This window comes from Macaca fascicularis, chromosome 3 (genome assembly GCF_037993035.2).
Source record: "Macaca fascicularis isolate 582-1 chromosome 3, T2T-MFA8v1.1".
Lineage (NCBI taxonomy): Eukaryota > Metazoa > Chordata > Mammalia > Primates > Cercopithecidae > Macaca > Macaca fascicularis.
In genome coordinates, this window is record NC_088377.1 from 43207413 (window position 1) to 43231053 (window position 23641).

Consider the following 23641-nt stretch of genomic DNA (forward strand, 5'->3'; position numbering starts at 1 on the left):
TGCTGCAGATTTTTATGGAGAGAAAAGTACAATGCGTCTGAGAGCAGCTGTCCCAGCTCTGGATGAAGCCGGCAGAACAAGGAAGCAGCAAAGAGGCTGGTATCATTCAGTGGGCAGAGTCAATGACCGTCCTCCAAGTCCAGAAAAGCTCAACCTGCATGTCTGCAACTAGAAATACCAATCATAAGCCAGACCTCCTGGCAAATACCATTGACCTGCTGTAATTCTGTGTGGTGTATTATGCCCCATGTACAGGAAGTCACTCACAGAGCCTTTAACAAGGAAGTATTAACATGACTTTTAATGCAATATAATAGCTTTGCACCCATTTAACATATATTTAACTCCAGTGGTATATGTAAATATATATTTTATACAACATCAGGCATGTTTACCTAATGGCTCGAATCTTCACAATGTCTCTCTCCCTGAGAGGACAGCGGAGGATCCCATGCACTGTCTCCAGGAAGATGGCCCTCCCAGAGAGGACTCACAAATCAAATGTGCACATGCATGCATGCACAGACACATATCACACACACACACACACACATGCACACGCACACCTACATGCAATACATACATACACACATGCACACACATTCACATAATCACATAATACCAACACATAACACATGCATGCACATACACACAACATTCAAACACACATGCATATACATACACATTCATGCATATACATTCTGACACACACATATGTAAATGCATGGACATAACATGCACAAATATACATGTATAACTATACACACACGAGCATCCATGTATGCATATTTCCACATATGTGCACTGTCATGCCTAAACATGTAACACGTGCACACACATACATGCAACACAGATACACATGCACACATATACACATGCATGCACGTGTACATTACACACAAAGGCACACATACATGCACAACACATATACATGCAATACACATTTTCATACACATAAATGCAAACACACATACATATATACACCCCTCAAGGACTCCATTATTCAATTCTAAACAAAGTGGTTTATCCCCCAAATGTACCTTCTCGTAATTAATAAGCTCTACTGCACATTTCTTGATTTCAAATAATGAGGTCTCACACACGGCACACACACATTTATACTCAAATACATGTGAACATACAAATAGAAATAGGCACACGTGCACGAAGACCCTCTTCTGTAAAGGTTTTCTCAAACTTGAACTGAACGAATTCTGCTAATTATAGTCAGAGTCAGCAAAGATATATATTTGACGTCAGAATGAATATACTCGTTCTTTTCATTACTCCTGGCAACAGCAAGAATGTAAAACAGAGTTGTGTGATACGATGCCACTTATTCAATCCCACTTCCTGGGATCTGACCCACTTGTAATAGCATTTCTGTCTGAGTGATTTCCTTCTGACGAAAATCATGAGATAATTCCTTCCCTTCCTGCTTTCTCTTTCCCAGGCCTTTTCACTGCCCTTTCATCATCTCGGAAACTAAATCATAGTTGTCAAAATGGAAGGCAAAGAAACAGCCTTAGGAGAGAATCTCACAGTGGAATGGACCCGAGAGAGGAAAAAATATTCTTTTTGAAAATGTACAAAAGGAAAAGTCAAGAGGCCTGGGCTCCCTCTCACGACAGAAACAGACGTCGGCAAAGCAGGTCGCTCAGCACAGTTCAGCTCTGTGGATGAAACGGAGATTCTAGTCCTTGTCCCTGTTTCAAGCTCTGTGTATGAAACAGATTCTAGCCCTTGTCCCTGTTTCATGATGTTGCAGTGAAGGAAACAAAACAGACAAAGGGCACAGGCTGGAGAAAAGGATTTTAAAAGGATGACTTAAAATGTGCGCCTGGTTTTCAAGAGCACAATGAGGACACTTTCAAGTACATTAAAGCTGATTTATAAGAGACGGGTATAAAGACTCTACAAGGTCATTAGACTTTAGACTTACAAAGAAAACAAATCACATTCTCCTAGCATCACCAGTCAGGTGTTCCACAAATACTAAGAATAGCCACCGCAACGCGATCCACTATGAGGGGTCAAAACATAAACCATGTAGCGTGGCCGAGAGCTCCTATAACCTGATTTCTAGGAATCTAATTTTAAACATCCTCACTAGCTAGCACATCACAAAAATACAGAGCTCCAAATGCCGTAACACAAGGGCTAAGAACTCCTAAGCCAAAAATATACGAGGCATTTCAGGCAAAAATCCCAGAATCAGAAGAACACAAGTTTTCTAAGTTCTTCAAAAGCTGGTGTTGGTTGAGGCTCTTCTGCAGACTTCAACAAAAGACACGCTAGAATTAGCCATTGACAGTAACCCTGAGTCAACACGCACAGTGTTCGGAAAAGCACAAGGCCTGCTCCGGGCTTGAGACCCCTGGGAACTTTCTCTGGACCACATCGAGTGGATGACTTTGAGAACTCAAAATAACCAACAATCAGTCCATGAACAGAGAAAGAAGACTGCAGCCTCCCTGGGGACGTGGCTCCATGCCTGCCCCCTTTCTTCCAGGTACCTTTGCCCTTCCTGGCTCCCTCCTCCACCTGGAGACGCTCTGGGTTCAGGCTCCTCTCCAGCTGTGTCTTGGTCCACGGCTGGCTGCCCGTGTGAAGCACCAGGGCTTGAAGGATCATATCCACCTGCTTCCTGCACTTCCCACCTACTTCCGCGAGACCCCCAGGCTCTGGCTGCTCTCAGGGATCAGGGCCGCCAGGCTCCCCTCGCAGGCTCCAACTGGAGTCCTGCACCCTGGTTTTCAGCAACGCTTGGGACTTTCTCCTGGAAACTCTCGGCTCTGGGCTTTAGTGAACTGCGCCATCCAGCTCTTCTCTGGACTCTAAGCAGGACCTTTTCTGGGTCTTCCAACCCTTCCTCCATTTCCAAATGTGGGCTTTCCTTTGGCCTCCTCTCTCGAGACATGCGCGCCTCACACTCTGGCTACTTGACCTGCACTTCTACGTAAGAGGCTCCCAAATGCACCCTGCTCCAGATTTTCCCCAAACCTCCTCCTGTATTTCCAAACTCGCAGCTTGCAGTGGTGTCTCTAAGTATCTCCGAGTCAGGTCCACACTTGCTTCTCCTCCTGATTTCCAGCAAAGCGCAACGCCGACCTCCGGGTGCAGACTCGCAGCTTCATCCGCCCTCCTGCACTCCCTCTTCCCCTCCTGACCCAGGCACCGAATCGCTCAGCTCACTGGCTGCCTTCTCTCTTCCTCTCGCCACGGCGAGTGCCCTGCATGAGCCTGCTCTGTCCCTCCGGCTCCACGGCATGCCGCACATCAGAGGCACGATTCTCTCCGAAACCCTCAGTGGCTCCCTAGTATCCGACAGGTAAGGATTTCCACATTCTGGCCTCAATCTAACTTTCTGGTCTCAGATATGCACATGCTTATTTTATCTATGCAAAGAGAGTACAGGCCTCACACCTGCTCTCATTCCTGGGCTCCTAGCTCCTCCTGAAGGTGCTGTATGAGCTACCTATGCACTTTCCAAACACTAACTGAATATGCGCTTGGAGAACACTTACTTGATAATTTTGTGGCATTGCCGGATGACGTGGACAAAGTGAGAACTACGCAGGTGTGTGGATGCTGCCTTGTCCAGACCTCACTTACCCAGACACTCCCAGATGCTCAAGGTGACCAGCCCTATTGGAGCACAGACAGGCACAGGCTGCACTCCCACAACTGGGCCCCGTGAGCTGAACTATAATCATGAGGCAGCTGTTTGCTCCTAAATCTGTTTATGCCGGTGTACTTGTTACACATTACTGAAACCAATAAAGTACGACTCCAAAGAGACAATAATTGTATGAAAACTAAGTTGGATGCCTTTCAAAGACTTAATATAGGGGAATTTTTTTTTCATTTTAATCTTTTCTAAATTGCTATCAAATTAGGTATGGGCAAAAAATATACACAATGTTTGAGGAAATAATTTTTAAAGGTTTCAAATCTAACATCTTGTTTCTCTTGTGTTGCCTATTCTCTTCTAGAAGAATCAAAACTATGGCAGGCCTGCGATGGCTGTGGTTGAGGAAAGAGGCCACACCCACAGCCAGTAGAATCACGCTCAGCAGCAGCCTAGCCCCGCGTGGAAGAGGCGTGAACACTCTCGGGAGAGGTGGATGTGCACTAACCGTTCCCAGCTCTGATCTCTTTGATTAACTGAATATGGTGATTGGTTTTATCTGAGCGTCAGACAAAAGGGTGTCTACACCCAGGAAAGACTCTAAACACTCTGGACCCTGCTGGGGCAGATGGTGACCGTGACCCAGTGATACCACTCTCCAGTGGGCAGCCAGCCCAGTCTCTTAATCGTAAAGGACATTCATAGCAACACTACGAAAAAGAAACACGACTGTTCTGACCCGGAAAAGTGAAATTTAAAACATTAAATATCCAGGTTCTAACTAAGAGGCAGACGGACCGGGCGCGGTGGCTCACGCCTGTAATCCCAACCCCTTGGAAGGCCGAGGTGAGTGGATCACTTGAGGTCAGGAGTTCGAGACCAGCCTGGCCAACATGGTGAAACCCCATCTCTACTAAAAATGCAAAAATTACCCGGATGTGATGGTGGGCACCTGTAATCCCAGCTACTTAGGAGGCTGAGGCAGGAGAATCGCTTGAACCCGGGAGGTAGAGGTTGCAGTGAGCCGAGATCACGCCACCGCACTCCAGCCTGAGCAACTCCTTCTCAAAAAAAGTAAAATAAAATAAAATAAAATAAAATAAAATAAAATAAAATAAAAGGCAGACAAAGAAAAGGAGATTTCCTCTGATCTTAAAAACAGAAGTATTTGATTCACAGCCTGGATAATTGAAGATCTGCATAGAAATCACCTAGGGCCTCGCCCTCCCTCACAACAGACTGGGATAGAGGGAAGGAGGGCAGGAGGTGGGCCCCTTGTCCACGAGAGGCTCCTCCCGCCCCATCCCCTTCCGCAGGAGGGCAGGCCCCCTCTCCCCAGGTAAGACCCCGGCATCTCTACAGGGACACCCACCTCCCTTCCCTGCAATCCACTCCAGCTGCTCACGGCCAGTCAAGGGTGGCGCTCTTCAGAGAGGAGCAAACGGTTTCAGGGAGAGCCTGAACTCCGACGTCCCAGGTGTGGCTTGCCAGGGAGCACAGAGGAAGGATGCAGGTTCTGAGAAGGAGGAGGCGCAGGAGAACGAGAGAGAAAAGAGAGACAAGAGAGACAGACCGCCCAGCGGCGGGCTGAGCACAGGACCTGGCTGAGGCCTCCTGGGGAGGGGCAGAGGCAAACATGCTGCTGATTCTAGGCTACTCGGGAAGTTACAAGCTCCGAAGGGGCTGCAAGGCAGGACTCGCTGAGGAGCAGTCATGTGGATGCCCCGCCTCTCACACGGTACACACTGACAACATGCAACTCACAAACAACACAACACGCATGTACAATGCGCGTATACAACACTGACAACACACAATGCACACAAACACACACAACCTATACAACACATACCCAATACATGCAACTCACAACACAATATGCATTTATAACACACTCATACGACACATAACCAATACATGCAACTCACAACACAACATGTACGTTCAACACACTCTTACATACATACAGCACACGTAACTCACATACAACACAACACGCACGTACAATGCACTCATACAGGACACACAACACACAACTCACAAACAATATGCACATGCAACACACTCATACAACACACAACACTCATACAACACACAACACACACAACTCACAACACAACATGCACACACAACACTCACACAACATAGACACAATACATGCAACTCACCACATACACATACAATACACTCATACAGCTCACGTACAACACATGCAACTCACGTTCAACACAACATGCACCTACAACACACGCAACTCAATGCAACATTCACGTACTCACAACACAACATACACATACAATACACTCATACAACACATACAAGAAATGGAACTCACGCACAACACAACATGCATGTACAACACACTCACAACATATAACACATACAACATACAAAATACATACAACTCAACACAAATACATGTACAATGCACTCACAACACACAACACTTACACAACACACAACACATGCAACTCACAAACACACATACAACACACTCATACAACACACAACACTCACACAACATACAATACATGCAACTCATATACAACATACACATATGCACAACACACAACATTCATACAACACACAACACTCATACAACGTACAAAAAATACAACTCACAAATACACGTACAACACACTCATACAACACACAACACTCAAATATACAATAAATGCAACTCAACACAATATGCACATACAACACACATACAACCCATGCAACTCACACACAACACAACACACTCATACAACGCATTCATACAACACACACTGTACACATTCTAAGTATGAAATAGAAAACAGCACACGCACGGTTTCTAAAGTATGATGAAAGTTTTCTCAAGAAGGTCATCCAACATCCAAACTGGCGCCATGTCCTCATTTTCAGCTGCTGTTCAGATTCAAGCATTTTTATCATCTGCTCTATGAATTATAATAATATAGCATAAACCCATTTTTCATTTTACACCCACTTTGGTGTGGGGTGCTCCAAAACAGGGGCCAGGAGCCTCAGAGTCGTCCCTCAGAACAAAACACAAGCCACACTCAGAGGCCAGAAAGGGAACTCGGGGGGCGACACACACTCTCTCATCTGCAGAGCTCTGCTTCAATTACTTCACACGTAACCAGGGCTGGAACGGGGTTGCTGAGGGTACAGACACGGCAAACTGAGAAGAAACTGGCAGGTGGAGAAAGATCGGCCAAAAGCCAAGGAAAAATGCTGAACATTTTCCACAAATAGTTCACACGACAGATGATACTCGGGCTACTGAAAGTTTATTGAGAGGGGTCTTGCTCCAAAGAAAAAGTTCTCTCCCAAGGTTATCGAAGATTCACAGCAGACACCTGCCCCCAACACACCATCTGCCGAGGGCCTATGAGTCAAAAAGAAGGTAAGACAGAAGTAAGGGTGCAGGGGAAGGAGAGCCGGAGGGGACCGAGAACTCGGAACCAAGTGAAGTGATGGGCGGACACTGAATGCCTGACTCCAGGGTTATCACCTCGGAAAACAAGTCTGTTTAAGTCCGTAGTAACAGTGTTAGTGCTTTCACTGAACCTGCACTCAACACTGGAGAACCTCCCTGTGTTATGAAGACGATCTGAAAAATAACATTAATTCACAAGGTAGGGTGACGATTCAGCCACAGAAAATAAAACTGATATAATCCACTGCAAGTCACACTGTGTCTTTCTTTAAGACTGGTTTATGATGCAGAAAAGAGGCAGCTTGAGATCTAAAATACTGAAACTGGCAGACACCTTGTTTCCCTGAATTCTCACAACCGTGGCACCAGCTAGGGTAAGACAGAGTGGCTTTCAGAGCTTCCAGAACAGCAGAACAGATCAATCATAAATGTGCAAAGGTGATCTGAAGACAGAATTAATATTCCACGTTTTGGCTTAAACTAGTCATGTAATTTCCAATAAGTGGGAAACATCCACACCAATTTTTATAAGAAAGTTCAATGTGAACACATAGTACAGAACACTATCTTTGTTTTGGAATTTATTTACTTAATATGACAATTTCAATTGTCTTTAGGGATTCCTGATATTGAATGCTCATCTTTATTAATGATGAGCTACCCATTTTCTGACTGAGGAAATGGAAAGTTGTCACTGCCTAACAGCAATACTCAACACAGCCTGTATGAAAGGGAAAGCTCTACCTGTGTGCACACACATGCATACACATGCATACACATACCTACACATGTACACGCACACACATACACGTGTATGCACTGCACGCACATGTACACGTGTGTGCATACATACATATACATGCGCACATACGCACATGCATGCATACACACGCATATACGCACACACATATACACGTGTACACATGTACACACATTGATGCATATACACGTGCACATGGACACGCATACACGCACATACACACGCATACACACGTGCACACACATGCATGTGTACATGCATACGTAAGTATCATCTCAGGTATGTGGATTCAAAATTCTGATGCAAACAAGAATAATCACAAAACAAGGTAGGGTGTCAACAAGTGAGAATTGAGATGGATGTCCTGGAATGTTCCAGAGAGGATATGAGGGAGGTCTGCACATCACATGAACATCTTACCCATTTTAAACGTGACCATTCCTGCCAACATCAGCCTGGATTAAGATGATTTCATTTACATAAGGAACAGAAAATATAATACTTGTTCTAATGAGGTTCTATAATCATTAGATTATTTTCATAATTATAAGTAATCACTAAATAACTTCCTTTCAAGGGTCTAAAAATAAAAATAAGATAACAAAGTCACAGTCCTGACAGTTTTATCATGCAAATCACAGCTGTGAAAATAAAGCATGGTTTTGAGACTATGCCCTCCTCAAATACCCTTCATGGAATTTTGTACCAGTAATGGCTGGTAATTAATTGTTATACCAGGTGGAAAAGTATATCATTTGGGGTATACGAAGTAACCATGTAAAGAGAAATGACCATACACACCTGAAACCAGGTCTCATTTCACAACTGTTTCCTACTTTAGATTTGCTTAATTTACATCATGAGGTGCCTTGAGGAGAGAAAGCAGAGCTGGGATCCACCCCGAGGCTGCTTCGGGAACAGCTGGGTGGGCACCAAGACCCTCAGACCGAGGGCCGAGCTGCGTGGCTATGACCCCATCACTGTGGCTCCCCAAGTGTGTGTCCTTATGTGTCACGCAAACCTCTGCCACACAGGTGACACACGCCACACACCTGACATAGGCTCAGCACACAGGGAGCGATCAGTAAGTGGTGACTAGAGAGAAGCGACGGCCTTCAGCGTGGACGGAGAAAACAGGTCACAGACTCACAGAGGAAACGCCGCAGATCCACAGACGGAGAAAACACCACAGACTCATGGACGGAGGAAACAGACCACAGACCCACAGAGGGAAGAAAAACGCCACAGATGCACGGAGGGGGGAAAAGCGCCACAGACGCACACATGGAGAAAACACCACAGACGCACGGACGAAAGAAACGCCACTGACGCACGGACGGAAGAAATGTCACAGACGCATGGACGGAGGAAACGGCACTGACGCACGGACGGAAGAAACGCGCCACAGAGGCACGCATGGAGAAAACAGGCCAGAGACGCACGAAGGGAGGAAACACCACAGACGCACGAAGGGAGGAAACGCGCCACTGACGCACGCATGGAGAAAACAGGCCGCAGACACACGAATGGAGGAAATGTGCCACTGCGGCACGCACGGAGAAAACAGGACACAGACGCACGAAGGGAGGAAACGCCACAGACGCATGAAGGGAGGAAACAAGGCAGAGAGAGAGCACACACCAGTGTGGAACATGGGACAGGAATGTCCCGGCCATGCACCGTCCACTCCCACTAGGGACTTCCCACCCCAGAGTGCTCAGGATGGCTGCGGAGCTCCTGCCACCCACCCCAGAGGTGAAGCTGGGGAGCCAGAGATGAGTAGGTTCACGTCCATCAAATGCGGCTGCAATCCCTGTAGTAACTGGAGGTCATCATTAAACAGAACCGCACTTCACTTGGAATAAAAGCACTCTGCATAAAAGAACTAAAGATTGTCTGGAGACGGCTTAGAAACCATCACAATCATTCTTGCTAGTGACAGCGAAGCTTTAAGAGTGGTCACTTTTCCTGTAGAAACGTCACAGAGGTGATTCCTGGAACTCATTTAGAATATTTGTTTCCCAGAAACCACACAACTAAGAATTTAATAATGCCGTCTCTTGACCAGAAAGATTAAGATTTCTGATGAAACAAAACTCTGGCCAGCCTCCTGATTCTAGAAGATGCTATACAGAAAAGCTAACTCAAAGGGGTTGCATTTCTTTTGTCGTCCATGACACACATAAAAAAAATTTTAAATATACAAAAAAGGTAGGAATTGTACAGTGAGTACCCATGTATCTACCCCCTGGATCACCGATTAGATTTTAAATGTAAAGTTCTAAATGTTTCCAGCTAAGGAAATGTGCAGTGTAAGCCTCTACCTGGTTAGAACCAAGGGGAATAGAATGAGCTTTCCCTGGCCTTGCTGCTCAGCTGGGAGGGGCTGCCACATTTCAGCCACCCCACCCCAGAGCACCCAGGATGGCTGTGGAGTTCCTGCCACCCACCCCAGAGGTGAGGCTGGATCCCCAATCGTGGTGTTAAGAGTGAGCCAGCCAGGTGCGGTGGCTCAAGCCTATAATTCCAGCACTTTGGGAGGCCGAGACGGGCGGATCACGAGGTCAAGAGATCGAGATCATCCTGGCTAACACGGTGAAACTCCGTCTCTACTAAAAAAAAAAATACAAAAAACTAGCCAGGTGAGGTGGCAGGTGCCTGTAGTCCCAGCTACTCAGGAGACTGAGGCAGGAGAATGTCGTAAACCCGGGAGGCAGAGCTTGCAGTGAGCTGAGATCTGTCCACCGCACTCCAGCCTGGGTGACACAGCGAGACTCCGTCTCAAAAAACAAACAAACTAAAAAAAAAAAAAAAAGAGTGAGCCAGCCTTTAGAGGTCATGTGGTCTGTACTTGAATAGAAAATGTTCCAGGAAACCAAAGATTCCAATGCCTGCGATGAATTCCTAACCATTTGAAACCCAGGCTCCTCATCTATATAAAGAGAACAATGCTCTCTCCTGGGAAAGCATTTCAGAAGGACGAAAAAGGATCCACATGAGAGCAGGTGAAAACTACAAGGCACCCTGCAATTATAAGATTTTTTCTATATTTTTGTTTCAAGGAATGTCAGCATTCTAAATATTTCACTTCATCCCACATCACCTTTCAGGAGCAAATCATAACGATTAAAACCATCAGCAGAATCCCTACCAGCTCAATCGCCGCGTGCTTCTTCTCCCTGCATGAGAATTCTTGCAGAACGATGGGACCATCCAAGAATGGCTCCCTGCCATCAAGTGCCCATACTCCTTCCCCAGGGAGCTATTCCTGTACTCATGGGGCATGGGAAACCTGTATAACGCCACCAGAAAGTCCTTGTTTGATTTACACACTTTCCAGAAGGGCTGATTTTATCCAGAATCCGAACTGTGTCAAACACTAAACCTAAGAAATCATCAAGAAACCAAGGAAATGTAAGGCCATATCCTGCCCTGGGTGCATGACTACTAGGGGAGAAATAGAAAGTGAGACATGAAAGGAAACTTTTAAGATATTCAGAACATCACTGGGTGATTCCAGGAATCCATTACAGATCATTGCTGTTCCTAAAAACAGGAAAGAAATTCTAAAATTCCAACAGGCATGGTGAGTCCCTTACTTGCATGAAATCAAAATAATAATCCGTCGCCATCTTTAAAAGACAAAAGAAAAACTCTATTTCCTCTTCATATTAATTTGTGTACAAATAACTTAAGTGAGAAAATCTTAATGTCTGGACTGTGATATCAATAGCAAAATAACCCCAAGCTTCCCAATGAAAAGATATAGATGGGCTGAGTGGATTTAAAAGAAGAAAAACCAACTACATGCTGCCTACAAAAAACTCACTTCAGCCATAAAGACACACATAGACTAAATGTGAAGGGATGGAAAAACATGTTCCACATTAATGGAACTCAAAAGTGAACAAGAGTAGCTATATTTATTTCAGACCAATCACAATTTAAGTCAAAAACTGTAAAAAGGAGACAAAAAGGTAATTATGTAATAAAGAGATCAACATAGCAAGAGGATATAAAAATTACGAGTATATGTGCACCCAACAACAAAGCATCCAGATATATAAAGCAAATATTAGTAGATCTAAATAGAGAGAGAGGTCGGGCAAGGTGCCTCACACCTGTAATTCCAGCACTTTGCGGGGTGGAGGCAGGTGGATCACCTGAGGTCAGGAGTTCAAGACCAGCCTGGCCAACATGGTGAAACCCTGTCTCTACTAATACAAAAAATTAGCCCAGCATGGTGGCACATGCCTGTAATCCCAGCTACTCGGGAGGCTGAGGCAGGAGAATCACTTGAACTCAGGAGTTGGAGGTTGCAATGAGTTGAGATTTCACCTCTGCACTCCAGCCTAGGCAACAAGAGCAAAACTCCTTCTCAAATATATATATATACACATACATATATATATATACATACATATATATATACACACACGTACATATATATATATATATATATATATATAGAGAGAGAGAGAGAGAGAGAGAGAGAGAGAGACCAACACAACAATAGTAGGGGCTTCAGAACCCCACTGTCAGCACTGGAGATCATCTAGACCAAAAATAACAACAAATTATCAAGTTGAAAGTACAGTGTAGACCAAATGGACCTAACAGACATTTACAGAACATTTCATCCAACAGATACAGAATGCACATTCTTCTCATCGGCACATGGAACATTTTCTAGAATCAACCACACGCTAGGCTACAAAAGAAATCTCAATACATTTTTTAAAAATTGAAATAACGTCTAGGATATTCTCAGACTGTAACAGAATAAAGCTATAAATCAACAACAAGGAACAGATACTTCTCAAAAGAAGACATTTATGCAGCCAATAGACACATGAAAAAATGCTCATAATCACTCGCCATCAGAGAAATGCAAATCAAAACCACAATGAGATACCACCTCAAACCAATTAGAATGGCGATCATTAAAAAGTCAGGAAACAACAGGTGCTCGAGAGGATGTGGAGAAATAGGAACACTTTTACACTGTTGGTGGGACTGTAAACTAGTTCAACCATTGTGGAAAACAGTGTGGCCATTCCTCAAGGATCTAGAACTAGAAATACCATTTGACCCAGCCATCCCATTACTGGGTATATACCCAAAGGATTATAAATCATGCTGCTATAAAGACACATGCACACGTATGTTTATTGCGGCACTATTCACAATAGCAAAGACTTGGAACCAACCCAAATGTCCATCAATGACAGACTGGATTAAGAAAATGTGGCACATATGCACCATGGCATACTATGCAGCCATAAAAAAGGATGAGTTCATGTCCTTTGTAGGGACATGGATGCAGCTGGAAACCATCATTCTTAGCAAACTATCGCAAGGACAGAAAACCAAACACCACATGTTCTCACTCATAGGTGGGAAATGAACAGTGAGATCACTTGGACACAGGAAGGGGAACATCACACACCGGGGCCTGTTGTGGGGTGAGGGGAGGGGGGAAGGATAGCACTATGAGATACACCTAATGTAAACGACAAGTTAATGGGTGCAGCACACCAACTTGGCACATGCATACATATGTAACAAACCTGCACATTGTGGACATGTACCCTAGAACATAAAGTTTAATAAACAAACAAACAAAAAACAAATCAACAACAAGCAGAACTTTCAAAACTGTATAAATACATAGAAATTAAACAATATGCCCTTGACTAGCCAATGGGTCAATGAAGAAATTAAGAAGGAAATTTAAAAATTTCTTGAAATAATTGAAAACAGAAACACGGCTGGGCGCGGTGGCTCAAGCCTGTAATCCCAGCACTTTGGGAGGCCGAGACGGGCGGATCACGAGGTCAGGAGATCGAGACCATCCTGGAGAACATGGTGAAACCCCGTCTCTACTAAAAAAAAAAAAAATACAAAAAACTAGCTGGGCGAGGTGGCGGGTGCCTGTAGTCCCAGCTACTCGGGAGGGTGAGGCAGGAGAATGGCATGAACCCGGGAGGCAGAGCTTGCAGTGAGCTGAGATCTGGCCACTGCACTCCAGCTCGGGAGAGAGAGCGAGACTCCGTCTCAAAAAAAAAAAAAAAAAGAAGAAAACAGAAACACAACATATCGAAGCCTATGGTATACAACAAAAGCAGTATTAAGAGGAAAGGTTATAACAATAAACTCCTACATTTAAAAAACAGATTTAAAATAAACAACCTAACAATGAACTGCAATGAGCTGGAAAAGCAACAACAAATCAAATCCAGTAGTGGTAGAAGAAAAGAAATAACAAAGATCGAAGAGGAAGTAAATAATATGGAAACTAACAAATATAAAAGATGAAGAAAAAAGTGTTGGTTTTTTGAAAAGATAAATACAATAGACAAACCATTAGCTACACTAAGGAAAAAAAAAAGAAATCCCAAATAAATAAAATTAGAAACAGAAAAGGAGAATTACATTTGATACCACAGAAATACAAGGGATCATTAGAGACTATTTTTAACAACTGTATGTCAACGGATTGGAAAACCTAGAGGAAATGGATAAATTCCTGGACATGTACAACCTACCAAGATGGAACCAAGAAGAAACGGAAATCTAAACAGACCAATAATGAGTAACATGTATGACTATGTAATAATAAAATGTCTCCCAACAAAGAAAACCCCAGAACTAGGTGGCTTCACAGCTGAATTCTACAAATTTTTATTTCAATTCTTCTCATGCTATTCCAAAAATATTGAAGAGGAGGAAATTCTTCCAAGTTCATTCTTCATGGCTAGCATTACCCTGATACCAAAATAAGACAAGGACACAATAAAAAGAGAAAACCACAGGTCAATGCCCCTGATGAACACAGATGCAAAAATCCTCAACAAAATACTAACAAACTGAATCCAACAGTAAATCGAAAAGATTATACACCATGATCAAGTGGGATTTATCCCAGGATGCAAGGATTGCTCAACAAACACAAATCAATAAACACGCTACATCACATCAACAGAATTAAGGACAAAAACCATATCATTTCGACAGATACAGAAAAAGCATTTGATAAAATTCAACGCTGCTTCATGATAAAAAGTCTCAACAAACTAGGCACTGAAGGAAACACACCTCAACACAATAAAGGCCATATGTGACAAACCCACGGCTAACATAATGGTGAATGGGGAAATACTAAGAGTTTTTCTCTGACACCTGTAACAAGACAAGGACGCCCACTTGTGCCACTCCTATCCAACACAGCACTGAACGTCCTAGTCAAGAGCAGTTAGGCAAGAGAAAGAAATCAAGGGCACCCAGAGTGGAAAGGAGGAACTCTAATTGTCTGTTTTCAGACAATATGCTCTTATGTATTAAAAAAAAAAAAAAAAAAAGACTCCAGCAAAAATCTCTTTGAACCGATAAACAAATTCAGTAAAGTTACAGAATACAAAATAAACATATAAAAATCAGTAGCATTTCTGTAGACTAACAATGAGCCAGTGGAAAAAGAAATCAAGAAAGCAATCCCATTTAGCTACAAAAATATAAAATAAAAATAAAAATACCTCGGAAGAAGTCTAACCAAGAGGGTTAAAGGTCTCTATGAGGAAAATGATATTCTACCTTCTGAAGGGAGAACAGTGGAATCTAGAGACAGGAAAGGGCGGCGGGAAGGCAGAAAGGGAGAGGTTGGTTAATGGATACAAAATTACATCTAGATAGTAAAAATGAGGTTTAGTATGCTATAGCCTTGTAGGGTGACTGTAGTTTATAATTTATTGTATATTTTCAAGCAGCCAGAAGAAAGGATTTTAAATATTCCCAGTATTAAGAAATGATAAATGTTTGAGAAGGCGGACATGCTAATTACCCTGATTTGCTAACTACACATGATAAACGTGTATTGAAATATCACACTGTATCTCATGGATATGTACCATAATGTGTCCATTAAAAATAATAATTGTTAAAAACCCAAGGGCCATTTCTCATTTGTCCTATGTCAATGTTGTGGTCCACTGGTGGAGACCTAGCCATTTGCAAGTAAGACTATAGTCACTTGAGCTGAAAGCAAATGAATCGTCACAAAAACTACCACTGGCACCAAGTCTTCTTTCCAGAATTTCCTGGCCACAGCACTGCCACAGTCACTGTGGGCAGGAAAGACACACTAGCAACCAAGTTTCAACCCCAGCACAGTTGATGCTTTTATTTCTCTGGTTTGGAATAAGTGTGTGTTCATAACTTACATTTACTCCAACTGTCCCCTTGCTTAAATAGCTCCTAAGGATGACTTCCTGTTACTAAATTCCAACAGCTTCTGAGCACCCATTATATTCTCCAAAGTAAATAAAAAGAGAAAATGTGTTGAAAGCCTGATAATATTCACTGAAGAATCCATCATGATGTACCGCTTGAAATGGCCACTCCACCTTGTTCCTTTACATGACTTTTAAAGTAGCCCCAGTTATTACACATAATTGAAGCCATAATTTCTGCAATACCATTAGGTCCACAAAGGGTGGGGCCAGGAGACTTCAAAGTCTGTCTCTGAATTTTTTTTTTAAAAAAGGAAAGCTTATGAGAGTAGGTAACGAAAATAAATATTCACGCAACTCGGAACAGGTGATGGTGACACATAAAGCTCCAGCCTGGCACAGGTGTCCAGCCAGTGAGGGTGGGGACACAGACTCATATGGTTCCCACAATCCCCCAGAAGTGCCACAGACAGGTGGGTGGCCTGAGGCAGAACTAGGCTCCGAATTCCAGGAGCTGTCTGGCTCATGTGCACCCCATGTGGTCCACAGTGCACGAGGATGCCCAACGTCAGCTGTCCCGGTGCAGAGCACAAGAATGCCCCATGGCAAGAGCCCCCGCTGCACAGCATAGCCCGAAGGTGCCAGCCCAGCCTCCTACGCACACTGGCCACCAAGGCACTGCCCTCCAGGAAGGAGGACCCCAGAGGTCGTGGCAGGGTGAGGTTCTGCTCTTCATCATCCCCGAGCAGAGGGGAAAGTCCCAGCAGACATTTGGGGAGCCTCTACAGGTGGCTCTGGGACTCTGAGTGGAGGCTCAAAGATGTCCCCAGATACACCAGACTCAAACCTAAAACAGGCCATTCTTCCAGATATGCCCAGACTGGAACCTATATAGGCCATCCTTCCTAGCTTTCCTCTGGAAAAGCAGGCTTAAAAGAGTATGAACTAAAAGGGGCCACCAGGAAGAGGGAAGTCCTATCTTTAAAAAAAAGATTTTTTTAAAAAAAGAGGCATTGAGGCTCTGACCCATCTGATCACAGAGTACGTGCTCGGCAGCATCTGTCAGAGCAGAGCAAGTACACACATGCTCTCCATACCCTGTGCTACCGGTCCCCGTGCTCCCCGCACCCATGTCCCCTGCACCCGTGCTCCCCACACCTGTGCTCCGGGCACCCGTGCTCCCTGCACCCGTCCTCCCCACGCCCATGCTCCCCACACCTATCTGTGCTCCCCATGCCTATGTTCCCTGCACCCGTGCTCCCCGCACTGTGTTCCCTGCACCCATGTCTGCTCCTCGAGATCTCTTCCACTGATTTCCTCTGTACGTCCCTCTTGAGAGTCACTATCACCTCGAATCACCTGATAAATGCAGGTAAAGAAAAAGTCTAGAGCAGCACATTGGAGGACAGAGTGGAAGTGGCTGTTTACCAAGCAGGGCTATGAGATGAGCGCATCTGATCCCCATTAATCCTGACGGTCAGTTGATTGGCCCTGTTCAACAGCTGGGGACACTGAGGTGTGGAGGGACGGGCTTGCTTACCCCGGACGATGCTGACAGTGTGGGCCCAGCCCGGTCCCACAGCCACCAGGAGGAGCTCCTGAGTGGGAGCTCCTGAGTGGGCATGCGCGGAGGTGCAGCCCAGAGAACGCCTGGGACCCTGGCACAGACTCCTCAGGAAGGAAACAGAGAAAGGTCCACAGAGACTCAAGCAGCACAGAAGAAGGTCACCCACAAGTTAAAAATAGATGTTTGTGCTTTATCGTCCCAGCGTGCTAAAAATCCAGCTCGCTCACACGCACAGCCTGAAGTGAGCCCGGCCTGCTTCAGCACTGGGCTAAGGGAGAGCCGCACCTGCCCCTCTCCCGACAATAGCAGGCTCGGCAGCTATTCTTCAATGAACTTGACACCCTTCCACGAGGATTAAGCTTCACTCTGTCGACACTGGGTAAGTTTAATCCCGACACAGCTAACCGTGTCGATCTGCAGTGAACAAACAACTTACTTTGGATGATTCTGTCACTGACAAAGACCCCGAATCTCCCAGCAAAGCTTAGTGATACGACTTACCTTTCTGTTTTCATTTCAGGTACACTGGTCCATTAGGTCTAGTTTACCTGCTGATAATGTCTTGGAAAGACCACCGGGGGCCCCACACCATTTTCAGCTTTATAGGGATGTGAATTTCCCTTTGATGACAAAGGTGATGAGGAAATAAAACAAGGAGCCAAAACAGATGCCTGTGTGTTTCCTGGGAGTGATAAGGTCAGGGACTGCCGCTCTGTGTCAGGTGAGGGAGTAACAGAGAGAATGGCACCAACTCCTGAGACAGGACCTGATGCATGATGCAGCCACCGCCTGTGGCCATGGAAATTCCAGGGAATGCAGGCCCCAGTTGCATGATACAGCCGCTATCTGTGACCACAGAAATTCCAGGGAACGCAGACCCTCAGTCACATGGTACACCATCTGCGGCCACAGAAATTCCAGGGAACGCAGACCCTCAGACACATGGTACGGCCACCATCTATGGCCAATTCTAGGGAATTCAGACCCTCAGTCACATGGTACAGCCACCATCTATGGCCATGGAAATTCCAGGGAACGCAGACCCTCAGTCATATGGTACGGCCACCGTCTATGGCCACGGAAATTCCAGGGAACGCAGACCCTCAGTCATGTGGTACAGCCACCATATATGGCCATGGAAATTCCAAGGAATGCAGACCCCAGTCCCATGGTGCAGCCACAGCCTGCAGCCACAGAAATTCTGGGGAACGCAGACCCCAGTCGCATGGTACAGCCACCACCTATGGCCATGAAAATTCCAGGGAACACAGACCCTCATTCACATGATACAGCCACCACCTATGGCCACGGAAATTCCAGGGAACATAGACACCAGTTGCATGGTGCAGACACCACCTGCAGCCACAGAAATTCTGGGGAACACAGACTCCAGTCGCACGGTGCAGCCACCACCTGTGGCCATGGAAATTCTGGGGAATGCAGGTCCCAGTCTCTAAAGTGTTATTTGTTTTATGACCTTCACTGCAGTGAATGTGGAAGAGTTTCTCCAGGTGCAGAGCTCAGTATCCAGAAGGGAAGTCGGCCCTAGGAATGCCTTCCTCCTCTTCAGAGCTCAGGGCCCAGGGCTGACGCCCTTGGGAGGGGTCCTTGTTCGGCAACTGTGCCTGTGGAGGGTTCCCCAACACTCACCATGCACCTCCTAGGAGCGGAGGCTACAACAGGGAGCCAGAGACCAAGCTCTGCTCAGACAACAGTGAGCTGTTGGCCTTCCACTCTAAGTTCAACAGGGAGCCAGAGACCAAGCTCTGCTCAGACAACAGTGAGCTGATGGCCCTCCACTCTAAGTTCCAACTGCAAGGAGTGTGTATTCCATGAATGCTTGTTAAATGAATGATTCATATAAGGTCGTCTGTGCTGACCTTTGCTGGTCTGCTGACTGTGGGCTTCAGAGCATTGACCTCATTCCTGGAGCAGCCAGTTCTTCCCAGAGCGATGGCTGCTGGAGGACAAAGCCCAGGACTTCTGTCCTGCAGCAACGTGCTCAGGACCCTGCGCTGGGCACGCTGGGAGCCTCTCCAGCAGTAGATCCCCAGTCCTGACCTTGCAATACCAGTGAACCCCACGGGAGTCCCAAGTGCTCAAAATCAAGTAAATGTCCATTGTGATTTAACATATCAATTTTAGAAGAAAGGGCAGATTGCCGCCTCCCTCTTCAAGCTAGGGACCATAAATCAATCCACGGCCCTAACTGAGGCTCTGCCTTAAATCCTGCTAAAACTACCAGCCAAACACTCAAATTTACATTAGAGTTAAAGGAAAAAAAAAAAAAAAACTAAACCAAACATCTGTAAGAAATGGTCAAGTAATCTGTGATACATCAACCCAAAGATTAAACATTAAAACAATGAAGTAGCAAGATATTAAAAGAATATAAACTCTATGTACATCGTGGTTCAAGTTGCTAAAATTACACAGAGAGAAAGACTAGAATGGAAGGGGGATAGGTTTACAGATACATTTTTTAAAATTTTAAATATTACTTCTCTAATGTATGATTTGACTAACCAGATAATTCAGCAAAAAAAAAAAAAAAAAAATCAATTATGCCTATAGATAAATATGTAAAGAATCCTTCTCTCTGATGCCAATGGAATTAGTTTGGGTCCGGCCTACAGTCTTCAATCTTTTAATTAAGACACAAAAACCATCTGTCAAGCTATTAGGAAAAAAAAAAAAAAAGATTTATAACCAGGAGCCCAGAAGAAAAGGACCCGCTATGTATCACAGCGTCTCTCCACGCCTCTCCACCCCGGACAGTGCTCCCTCTTTCCCCATTTTCATACCTACTGCACAAAACACTTAGTAAAGAACTATCTCAATTCATGAGTCGCACAGCACAAAGGTCCGATGTCGCTGCCAAACACACCCTGCAGCCCCAAAACGAAGCGGCAACCCCCAGTGAAGGAAGAATGAGAGGCTGCTGGTTGTAATTTTAAATCTCGCAACTCAATGTCTTTGCACTTTCCTGCTTTGTTGGTTTCAAGGGCTCATTAAAATTAACCCCCCTACTGGATATTGAAGAAAGAAAGCAGGACTGTTGTGCAGGCTCTGAAGAGGCAGAGCCCTCGTTCCGCGGCCACCGCTGTCTTTCTACCCACAGCAGACGGGTTGACCAATTAGTCTCCCTTAGAGGGCGCTGTTTATGATCACTGCGAACAAATGGGTGCAATTGCTTCTTTTGAGATGTAGCAAGTTCTGGGCCCTCAGCAGAAAAAAAAAAGGGGGGGGCACTGGCACAATAGTCATAACCTCTGCGTGACACACACACAGAAGGAAAATTAAAGCCCTGGAGGCGGGGGCGTTTGGAAAGGGAAGGTGGAAGCAGGAAGGACGCCCACAGAATAGAATGGTCAGAAACCGACCACGTCACTAAAGGGCGCCTTAGACGGTCCAGAGGACAAAATGCCCCTCTTTCCAGGGTAAACACCCATTTGCCAAACAGCCAGTGACCGCAAGCAGGAGTTTGCTTTTTTTTTTTTTAAGGCATCGAGTAACAATGAGAAGAGCAAGAAATGAGCTTAATAATGGGACTAACAGGGCCCTGGGCTGGTGACTCAGCTGATGTGCACAGCATCAAAACCCAGGTCCCTCAATGCGCTCCCTCTGCAGTTCAGGCCAGCACTACAACTCACCCCAATCACTGCTTTAAAAAGCAGTTCTAAAAAAAGACATGGCCCATTTGAAAGCAGCTGGAGGAGGAAGACAGAGAGTGACTCGCAGAATCCAACCGCTTGTAGCTTTGGAACCATAACAAGAATATGAAACTAGCCGGTCCAGTGTGAGGCAGAACAGAGACACTGTCACCGCTCTCAGGAGGCTGAGCGGGAAGCCCATGGCTCAGGCCCCGCAACGCCCTAATGGTGCCTGGAGCAGCCCACAGGTCTGTGTCCTTCGTGTGGGTTCACCTTCCTAGTTTCCTGGGTAAATTCAATGTACAACATTTATTCGCCAAGAAAAGAACATTCAAAGCAAACTACTGTCATAACTCTGAAGGACTCTTAACACTCCAGTCCACACGTTCAAAAGCCCACAAATATCAGTGCTGCCACTGTGTAGGCAACAATGTTTTTGATGCATCATGCACGTAACCAGTAACGATGTTTTCATGTTTTCCGTAGCCATCTCATTCAGGATACTTAAATATCTGTGACGACTTGACACTTAGTTACCTGTGACTTTCAGATAGATTTAACAAGGCTACCTGACGGAGAAGGCCTCACCCTCCTGATCCCGGGCACAGGCGCCCCTACGTGCACCCGGGACCTGGGGAGGGCACTCTCCATCACCTCCTGCTCTTCAATGTTAAATGTCCTCCCGGCGCGCCCGCGTCCTGGGCCCAGGCTCGGGCCCCTCCTGGAGAGACGCTTCCACATTGCAGGGCAGGGGAAGCCCAGAACCCGCGCCACGGCGCCGATGACGTCCCAGAGTCCCAGCTTTCTGGTCCTTCCGGTCCGCGGAGGCTGGCGGGGAGGTCCTGGGACCCATTTTACTTTTCAGTTTTGTCACGAGCCGGAAGGCGACAGCACATCCGAGCACAAGAAACCCTTTTTGTAAATCTTCCAGCGGAAACGCGAGGGGCTCCCGGACCGCCTCGGAGACGCCAGGCGGGAACCCAGAGCACCCCTGCCGCGTCCTGCATTGCAGCAGCCGGGACCCCGCCCACACCGCGCCGGGCACGAGGCGACAGGAGGCGTGCGGGGACACGGCCGTTTCTTTCTCGACATGCTGGGTGGTGGTGTGGGGCGGAGTTGGGGGGCGGGGGGCCACTTAGGAAGTGATCGCGCTGTACCCTCGCTTCGGAGGGGGAGCCCGGCCCCGTCCTACAGCTCAGAGGCAGAACGACCCCCGAGGGCGCTCCAGGCGACCCCCTCAGCCAGGCTCAATTTAAAACATAAACCGGAGGGGATGGAAAGCTCACTATCCTTCGGATGGAGGTTCCTACCGCCATGTCCCTTCCTCCTCCGCCCCACCCGGCAAGGACCCCGGGGCTGCCTTGACCGCTCACGCTGCCCCGCAGGTACCCCTGCCCTGCCGCTCCCGGGCACCGGCTTCGACCCAGTTCTCCCGATCGCTTCCCCGCTCTTCTCCCCGGTTCTTCTCATCGCTTCCCCATCTTTCACCGGGTCCTCCCATCGCTCCCCCCTTCTTCTGCCCTGTCCCCCCATCCCCTTCGCCCTGTTCTCCCTCTCTCCGTCCGTCCCGACCTCGCCACCTGGAGGGGGGCGCGCACCTTGAGCATCCCCGCCGCCGGTCAACAAGCCGATGGCTTGCAGGCCCCGGAGAGGTGCTCCGGGAACTTCCGCAAGAAGCCCTTGGGGGCCCGGGAGTCGTCCGCGTCCATGGCGAGGAGGCCGAGGGGAATCGCTAGTCCGGGTGCGCGGCAGGCAATGAGGACCCTGCCCGCGCGCGCCGGACTCGGAACTGCTGCCCCGCCCGCGCCCCCACCCGGCGCCAGCGCCAATGGGCGGTGACGGGCGGGGCCCGAGCGCACAGGAGGGCCTGCGGGGGCGGGGGCGCGGCTAGGGGCAGAAGCAGGGAAAGGGGCAGGGAAAGGGCAGGGGCTGGCGGGGAGGGGGCGGGTGTGGGCAGGAGCACCTACGCGGGGGTCGTCGTAGGTAGGGGCCGCGCTAGCGGTGGGGGAGGTCGCAGATGCGGGGGTACCTCCACAGGTGGGCGGGGTCCCTGCGGGTGGGGCCGCGTTGCTGGTGCGCGAGCCTCGCGGGTGGGTTGGAGGACTCTGGTTGGGGGCTTTAGAGATGCCCGGAGCGCCACAGGTGGGGGCAGGGGCAGCGTCCGGGGGAGGGGAGAACGCATGGGGGCGGCGTCACAACGTTTGCTGGGCTTGCCATGGCGGGACAGAATAGAACGCGGGGAGCATCTCCCGGGGGGGCAAGGGAGACCGTGAATGGGCGCGAACGGCGGGGCGGGTGGAAACCCCGCACTTGCTGGGAGCGCCGATGGCGGGGCGGGATGGAATTTGGGCGCGGAGACCCTACCTGGACGCGGA

The 23641-nt window shown here is 47.0% G+C and overlaps 1 long non-coding RNA gene across 1 annotated transcript in view; it reads right to left on the reverse strand.

Moving 5' to 3' along the window:
• The window catches only part of LOC135970070 (uncharacterized), a 122239-nt gene extending 99216 nt beyond the window's left edge, over positions 1–23023 (reverse strand). Inside the window, exon 1 of the long non-coding RNA XR_010585513.2 lies at positions 22865–23023. This is a non-coding gene — a long non-coding RNA (uncharacterized lncRNA). The remainder of the gene's footprint in view (positions 1–22864) is intronic.
• Positions 23024–23641: the final 618 nt, after the last annotated feature.